Here is a 9,416-nt window from a genome sequence, read left to right as displayed (position 1 = left end):
AAAATAACAGTTGAACTCCGGGGTTAATGGAATTGAGAAACCACCTCCGCTAAATTTGCCGATTTTGTGCCTAAACTTGAAATCATTATTATCAAGGCTGACCACTTTATACAACATATTTTTCTTTTTAAGGACAGTAAAGTATGGCTGGAGGAAAAACGGTGTGCGCTTCATTGTATATTTAGGGCATTCCATTATTAAAGTTCATCGGAACACTTACACAGAGGTCTTCTAGTTAATCATTATTTATATTTCGTATACAGTGGAGACTTTTAGTTTATCCTGTTACCAAGTATGATTTGAGTGGACGTTATTTTATCGACCCTGAAATGATGAAAATCAAATTTGACCTCGGTGGTATTTTAGTATATAATGCTTCAAATCTTACACCTTACATCCCTACAACGGGGTCGATAAAATAAATGCCAGTTAAACAGTAGGTCATTATAATCACCTATACCCTCTCTTGCCAACAAATTAGTGGTCTTGTGTCTGTCTATAATAGTAATCATTGTAATGAGTAAATTTTTGTTCTCTCTAGAGCAGGGGTTTTCAAACTGTGGTCCCCGGACCACAGGGGGTCCGCAAGGACAAAACAGGGGGTCCGTGGACAGCAAATACTTTTTATGGGCAATTTGATTTTATATATGTTTTTTAATCGAAATCTTTTAATTGACAATAAACCTATTTGTTAAATACTGTTAAATAAATAAATGTAAAAATATATGTTATTTTAAGCAAATATTTATGTGTAAATTTCATAAGCGTTTATAAGGTAAAGCCTGAAATATAAAGGGCTCCGCAAGTCAAAAAGTTTGAAAACCCCTGCTCTAGAGGAACTAACTATAAAAGACCATTTATTAGTTACAAATAATGGTAGAGTAAATAGACCAAGATGAGAGAGAAGCACTGGCATTTATTCCAAAGATTTAACAAACAGAGTGCAACGTCAACCCGGGAAGAATTTATATTCTATAATCTATATTTAATTACGCTATTATCTATTTAGTCATTATGTTCGTTTCTAACATTTGATCATTTCAGTAATTAGATATGTATTATTACATCATTAGCATATATTTGTGCCTATCACTATATATTACCGTATATGTTATACATTATTGTATAGATATATACCTATAATAGTATTATATATTATGTATTATACATTGCGTCATTAATATACATCTGTATCTAACATAATAGTGTATATATATATATATATATATATATATATATATATATATATATATATATATACACATGTATATATAATATTATATTATATTATACGTAAGTATATCATTAATATTTATGTGTCTAACATTACATATTACCATATATATATATATAGTGTATATATATATATATATATATATATATATATATAGTGTATATGTATATATATATATATATATATATATATATATATATATATATATATATATATATATATATATATACATTCATATATATATATATATATATATGCCTATTATTATATTATTATATATATTTATAATAACATTATATCATTAATATATGTGCCTAACATTATAGTATATGTTACACATTATTACATCTTTAATATAAATATTTTTCGCTTTTGGATTTGGTTTGCAAGATTCTTTATGTGAGTTCGTGTGTTGAAGCATATTCTGTTGTGTCTGGGGAGAGTCATTTTTTTTTTGTGCCTTATATTTTAACACACTCACCGGTAATATTTCCACTTATTCCTTTTTTTTATTTCCCTAAAATTTTCGTTGCGTCTTGCAACCTTTTCAATAGTCAAGACTGTTAAATTATAAGGCACAAAAAGAAAATGATTCTCCCCAAACACAACAGAATAAATATTTTTGCTTATCATTATATCTTAATATGTATTTGTGTCTATCGTATCATTTAACATATATTGTTTTTGTCTATCATTATATCTTATTCTGTATTTATTATACAGTGTCTGCTATTATACCATTTATACATACTTATATCATTAATATGCGTCTATCATTACATTAATTGTATATATTATATATTAATCAAATTATAAATGTATATTTCTGTTATCATAACATTTTATATATAGATTTAATATTGATTTCAAATTTTGGTACAAGACCAGCAATTCTGGGAGAGGGGTGAGTCGTTTACATTGACCCCAGTGCTTGACTGATACATATTTTATCGACCCAGAAAGAATGTAAGTCAAAGTCGACCTCGGCGGAATTCTCAGAATATAAAGATGGACGAAGTGCCGCTAAGCATTTTTCCTGGGGTGCAAACGGTTCTGCCAGCTAGCTCCTCTATATAGACTTAATATTAAAAAATCATTATATCATGTATACTTAATTGTCTCTACCATTTCATTATTTACGTATTAAATATTAGTGTATTATTAATATATAATTGTGTCTCATTATATTAATTATATACTATTTAGATATTCTTTTATTCTTTTATTTGTTTCAGTCATTTGACTGCGGCCATGCTGGAGCACCACCTTTAGTCGAAGAAATCGACTCCACGACTTATTCTTTGTAAGCCTAGTACTTATTCTATCGGGCCCTTTTGCCGAACTGCTAAGTTAGATGGATGCAAACATACCAGCATCAATTGTCAAACGATAGTGGGGGACAAACACACACACACACACACACACACACACACACACACACATATATGACGGACTTCTTTCAGTTTCTGTCTACCAAATCCATTCTCAAGGCTTTGGTCGGCTCGAGGTTATAGAAGAAGACACCTGCCAAAGGTGCCAAGCAGTGAGACTGAACCCGGAACCATATGGTTGGTAAGCAGGCTTCTTACCACGCAGACATTCCTGCGCCTATATGATAATGTAAATATCTTTCATTGTATTTTATTATATGTCATTTACATACATTTGCGTTTGTCATGTTTATTTTATATTGTATTAAATTTATGTTGTATATCTCACAGCATTATATATTTTGTGTGCATCATAAAATTATATGTTGCATATAATTTTTGTGATACATCATATATATACTATTATATCATTAATCAGACGTAGCTGCATAGTCAAGTTTTGTCTTCCTAACAACATGATTACGGCTTCGGTCCCACTGCGTGACACTTTGGGCAAGGGCAAGTGTCATGCTATATAGCTTCGAGCCCACCAAATGCTTATCAGTGGATTTGGTCGACGGAAACTGAAAAAAGTCCGTCGAATGTGTGTGTGTGTGAGTGTGTGTGTGTGTGTGTGTGTGTGTGTGTGTGTGTGTGTGTGTGTGTGTGTGTGTGTGTACCACTACCACTTGACAATGTTGTTAGTGTGTTTACGTCCCTATAACTAGCGGTTCAGCGAAAGCGAACGGGTAGAATATGTACCCGGTTTCAAAAAAAAAAAAAAAAAAAAAAAATTAAGTACTAGGGTCAATTCATTCAACAAAAAAAAAAATGTTCATATCTGTGCCCCAGCATGACCGCAGTCAAATGTTTGAAAAAAGTAAAAGATACATTACATTCTATAATATATTTTATATTTCCTATAATTAATATGTATTGTGTCGATCATTATATATATATATATATATATTATCGTAAATATGAGGGTAATAAATTAAAATAATTTATTATCAAGTGGTTAGCATGCATAAATAAAAGTCATAAGGCATAACATATTTTAAAAAATATAAAGTGTATAAAATATTTTTATACACAGGGAGGAGACCTTTGACAAGACTCCTTACATGTTAGAAAGGGCAGCTAAAATCCAAACCACGAAAACAAATAATTCGCGGTTTGGGTTTTAACTGCCCTTTCTAGTATGTAAGGAGTCCTGTCAAAGGTCTCCTCTCTGTGTACAAAAATATTTTAAACACTTTATATATATATAAGGAATATGAGGGTGTTTAGTTCACTGGTGAGCTAAACGAAGAGATACGCTGAGTAAGTACTATAATTGGTCATCCATTAAGTTCTAAGTTCACGGGTGAAGCTTGAGCTAGGGATCCTTATTAGGCTTCCGAGTTAGCAGGTATATATTATAGTAGAGGAAAAAGTAGAACAAAAACTAAGACAGGACAGGTACCTCAAGTCGTTTAGAATATTTAATTAGGGTAATGTGAATTTGAAGTCTTATACCTGTTTCTGGGATATTCCAAGTGATAGGCTAGCATATCCGTTGACTGGGTATTTCGTCATCAGAGACAAGATGACTGTTATGAAAGTTCTAGACAGGGAAATTCACAGTCTAAAAGGAATAAAATAATGACTAAAATAGTAGATAGAAGAATAAAGAGTAAAGCAGTAGACAGAAGAATACAGACAGGAGAATAAAGTTCACAGCTTATCTTCTTCAAGAGGGTATGGCGGTCGGTCCGTACTTCCGTGAAGGTAGAGGCCCTTAGGTATAATCTCAGGTAAATCCAGGCATCATTACAGACTGATATGGGTTGTGAGTGAGTGAATAGAAGAGAAAGAGGAGAAAGAGAGAATCTCTATGTATTTTTGTTGTCTTACGTTTTCCATCAACACACACACACACACACACACACACACACACACACACACACACACACACACACAAACACACACATATATATATATATATATAATAAATCTGAAGGTAGCAAAAAAAATTTTAGAAATTCTATTTGCCACCAGTGGTCGAGCAAGAAGAAAAAATTAGTCAATAGACTAAATATTATTCATTTAAAATACAGTGTACATTTAAACACATCAGAGATGTCCATAATAGGACATCTAAACTGCTAGAAGGAGCAGTCAAAGCTCCACACCATATATATATATAAACTTATATGTTCTTATATATACATGTTTATATTATGTTTATAATATATATACTCACACACATTAAACATTATATTATTATTAGTATTTATTATATATAATGTATCACTTATTAATTCATTAATTTTTCTTCTGTCATTAGAGTAAATACATACGAAATGTTATACATTTTATATTATTCATGATTGTGTCTGTCATTATAGTTATTATATTTTATATATTGCATTTAATTACACCATTAAAATATATTTATGTCCGTCATCATTACTATATATATATATGTGTGTGTGTTGTAAAATTTATTATGCATTACATATTGTCCGGAATCATTAGCAGCATTTCGTACGTCTTTAAGTTCTGAGTTCGAATTTTGGCGAGGTGGACTTTGCCTTTCATCATTTCGGGGTAGATCAAATAAAATTCCGTTGAGCACTGGGGTCGATGTAATCCGCTTACTCCTTCCCCAAATTGCTGGAATTGTGCCATAATTTGAAACCAGTATATATTTGTGTCTACAAAATATATATTATATCTAACGCATTATTGTATCATTAAGGTATATATTTATGCCTATCATTAAATTTTTGCTGTAGCAATATCAGTCAAAAAACGGCACGGCATTTAGCGATGTCCTTTACGTCCTGAGTTCAAATTTATTCACGGTCATCTTTTCCATTCCTCTTTTGGTTGTCAATAGAATAAAGTACTCGTGTCGATCAAAAAAAGTTAAGCTCCGACTCATTTTTGCACCTATGTTAGAAATTATTATTATTGTTATTATTATTATTATTATTATTATTATTTTAATTTTTTTTAATATTTCTATTATTATTATTATTATTATTATTTTAATTTTTTTTAATATTTCTATTATTATTATTATTATTATTATTATTATTATTATTATTATTATTATTATTATTATTATAATTATTATTATTATTATTATTATTATTAATAATTTTGTCATTAATATTGATGTTGTCAGAAATACTATAAAGATTCTACAGAGCATCGGAAGAAATATCTTACATAATTTAGTTTCATCCTTTTAACACTAAATTTCAATTCCAGAGACGATAAATATGGCTTTATCATATCGGGGAGTCTGCCGTTTCAGTCAGCAGATTTACTGCCTCACGTAATGTAATGAAGTAGACATTTAATACATGACTTATTTTTCATTATATGAAACTAATTATTATGGTCAGAAACAACTATGAATATTATCATGATCGATTACTTTACAGCGTCGCACAAAATTTCTAAGATTACTGAGGTTCAGTGTTCAATGTCTCTCGCTTTTCTAGTATCAATAAAATAAAGTTTCATTCATATACTAGGGTCGATGATAGACTACACCTTCACCCAAAATGTGTGATATTGTGTCTATGTTAGAAATCAAAATTATACGATTCTAATAAGGATTAGTGTATATATTCACCTAACATAAATAATATATATATCATATTATACATATATTTCTACATACATATACTCAACAAATATGTTTATATACGTATATATGCATATATATATATATATATATATATATACATACAGGGTATCGCGAAACTAAGGCAGCCGAAGTTTCGGGCTTTAATGACTATCAATAATTGTGATAAGATATGAAAATTATACGTCATTATAAAAGCTTAGTGTGTCTTCTTTTTGTTTCAGGCTAAGTAAATTTAGATTTATGAATTAGGTAATGGCTATAGACCGAAATACAATCATAACCTTCCACAAAGGAGAAAAGAATACATGACTTATCAACCTGGACGTGGCCGAAAAAGAAGTATGCGGACCCCTCAGCTTATCAGAATTATTAGAGAAAAGTTACGGTGAAAAACTCGTCGTTCTGCCAGAAAACTGGCTGCCACAGCAAAAATAAGCCGAACATTGATGTATCGAGTGCTGAAGGAGAATCTCAGGACCTACCCCTACAAAATGATCTGCTGTCGTATTTCTGAAGGCACACTGCCCAATCTGGTGTTCACTGACGAAAAGAGATTTGACATAGACAGTAAACCGCCAGAATACCCTATTTCGGGTGTATCTGGCTCCGACCAGGGTAGACTCGTAAATTAACAACAAAATCCACAGTCAGGTGTGGTTTAGGTGGTTGTGATAACCACTAGAAGGTCTTCCCTCATTTGTATGCCTTCAGGTATTAAAATTAATACCCAGTGATACATTAGCAATATTCTGGAAGCTGAACTACTTCCATGGGCGAATGAACACTTTCAAGGCGACCTTCGAGCCTCTAACAGGACTCGGTACCATCCCACAGCACCAAGCAGACACAGCACTGGACCCAGGAAAACATACCGTCGTTCATAGACAACGCTGTCTGACCCTCAAGAAGCCCTGATCTCGACCCATTGGATTTTTCTGTTTGATCCATTTTAAAGACGAAGGTGTCGAGCGTTCCTCGTGCTTCACTCGACGCCCTGAAGGCAAAACTGCGCCAGGAATGGGCTTCGATTCTGCAAGAACAGTGTGAAGCATTCGCACCTAGACTTAAGGCATTGATTCGAAAGAGAGGTGGTCATATCAAATAGATGTGTTAGAGTCATAATTGTGTTTTCTTTATTAGTGCATTGCAATGCCCGGACCCAGAGTATACTGTTTTACTTTGACAGAACTGAAAGAAGTTGGTTACTGTTGTGTGGAAGTAGAACACCCCTATTGGTTGGCTCTTAATGGACTGTGCCACAACGCAGAGAACCTTGAGCAGAGTAAAGCCGAAAGTTGCGTATTGTCGAGGGTTATTACCAGTATCTTGAGTAGAACGATTTGCGAGGACGTGATTATTATCCTGTTATATCGTAGGTCGAACGTGCGATACAAGAGTTACTTTAATTTTGGGACACCCGCTACTCATCCATTTCCAGGTAAGTTTATATTAACCTTTTTGATGTGACTCTACTCTGTACTGTTTTCTCCCCCATCCTTCTCTAATTTCCTTTTACTCCCCTTCACCGTTTTCTATCAGTCTCCCTCTCCCCTCTTTTTCTTTTTCTCTCTCTCTCATTGATCACACGTGACCATCGCCCATCTTTCTTTTCCTCACGTGACCGTCTTTCTTTTCCTTCAGGACGTCCTAAGGACTGGGCGTCTTCTATCTTTTCTCTTCAATAGAAAATATTTTTCCAGCGTTCGCTATTTTGCACTCGTTCTGGTCTAACGATCCCCCATGTTTGTTTTCGTTCGGTTTCCTTGTTTTTGTTCCCAACTTTGACCCTCCATAAATACAAAATTTTATTTTGGTATTCATGGGAGCAATTGTCTTCGAAGACTCATATTGTCGTTCAATGTTAGAAATGGGGAGTAGATGGACAGCCGACAACTGATGAAGGGTCGTTCTTTGTGTTACTTGTCCTGTATTCCATTTGTTTCTCTCGTTCGCGTATTTAACTCATTTGTTTTCGTATTGCATGCTATTTGCTGTTGGTGGCGTCCGTACCCATATATGCATATATATATATATATATGTGTGTGTGCTTATGTGTGTGTGTGTGTGCGTGTGTGTGTGCGTGTGTGTGTGTATATTCATGTATGTATGTATGCATATAAAATACTTACGATTGGCTTCTTTCAGTTTTCATCTACCAAATACATTCCAAAGAGTTTGGGCATCCCGAAGCTATATTAGAAGATACTTGGCTAAGGTGACACGCAAGGGTAATAATCCTGCAACTATGTGGCTAGGAAGCAAGTTTCTTACCACACAACCACACCGTGGCTTGTGTGTTTTCTCGTCTCTGTTTTGTTTGCAATGTCCTGTACCCAGATATGCACCTATACATACAGGTGGATGTCGGTATGCACATACCTGTACGTATATATGCATATACTCATTTACTATTTGTTTTTACATGATTGAACGCAGCGTCTCCAATTGTAAGTAGTTTTTCGTAACTTCATATTTTCCGACGCTACTCTATCTCTTTCTCTTCCTCTATCATCCCCCCCCTCTCGTTCTTCCTCTTTACTACTACGTATCTCGCTTTACCCCTCTCGTTCTTCCTCTGTTACTACTACGTATCTCTTTTTTCCACCTCGTACTTCCTCTCTTTCTCTTTTCCTTTCGTTGCTCACCTATTCCTCTACTTCCTCCCTTTGTTTCTCCCTCTACCACTCTCTCTCTTCCCCTCGTTCTTCCTCTTTACTACTACGTATCTCGCTTTACCCCTCTCGTTCTTCCTCTGTTACTACTACGTATCTCTTTTTCCCCCTCGTACTTCCTCTCTTTCTCTTTTCCTCTCGTTGCTCACCTATTCTTCTACTTCCTCCCTTTGTTTCTCCCTCTGCCACTCTCTCTCTTCCCCTTACACAGGCATGGTCACATGCTTCCGGTCAATAATCCTTTTCTTCTTTGGCTGTCGCCGAGCAAACACACGAACCATTTCGTCCCTACTTTCAAGTTCGTGCCTCACAGCGTTCACACACAAACAATTTTTCTCGTCTGGCCGTAAAGCCTTTTCTGTTTGTTTTCCTGTTTTGTTTATTGTCCGCCACAACATTCCTCCATGGCAAGATTTAATTTGTGTATACAAATTTAATTTGCGGTCCATGGGAAGAGCTGTTTTAACGATGCGTCCTGCCTAGCTCTTCGAAAC

General features: G+C 33.9%; 1 long non-coding RNA gene across 1 annotated transcript in view; it reads right to left on the bottom strand.

Moving 5' to 3' along the window:
• The window catches only part of LOC149134479 (uncharacterized), a 15,235-nt gene extending 6,480 nt beyond the window's left edge, over positions 1 to 8,755 (bottom strand). Inside the window, exons 1-2 of the long non-coding RNA XR_016242926.1 lie at positions 8,380 to 8,755; positions 4,123 to 4,231 (exon numbers count right to left, since the gene is read on the bottom strand). This is a non-coding gene — a long non-coding RNA (uncharacterized LOC149134479). The remainder of the gene's footprint in view (positions 1 to 4,122; positions 4,232 to 8,379) is intronic.
• Between the last annotated feature and the right edge of the window lie 661 nt (positions 8,756 to 9,416).

Source organism: Octopus bimaculoides, chromosome 8 (assembly GCF_046866305.1).
Source record: "Octopus bimaculoides isolate indiv1 chromosome 8, ASM4686630v1, whole genome shotgun sequence".
NCBI classification, from domain to species: domain Eukaryota; kingdom Metazoa; phylum Mollusca; class Cephalopoda; order Octopoda; family Octopodidae; genus Octopus; species Octopus bimaculoides.
The sequence above is the reverse complement of the archived record's forward strand: the minus strand, read 5'-3'. Positions and strand labels throughout refer to the sequence as shown.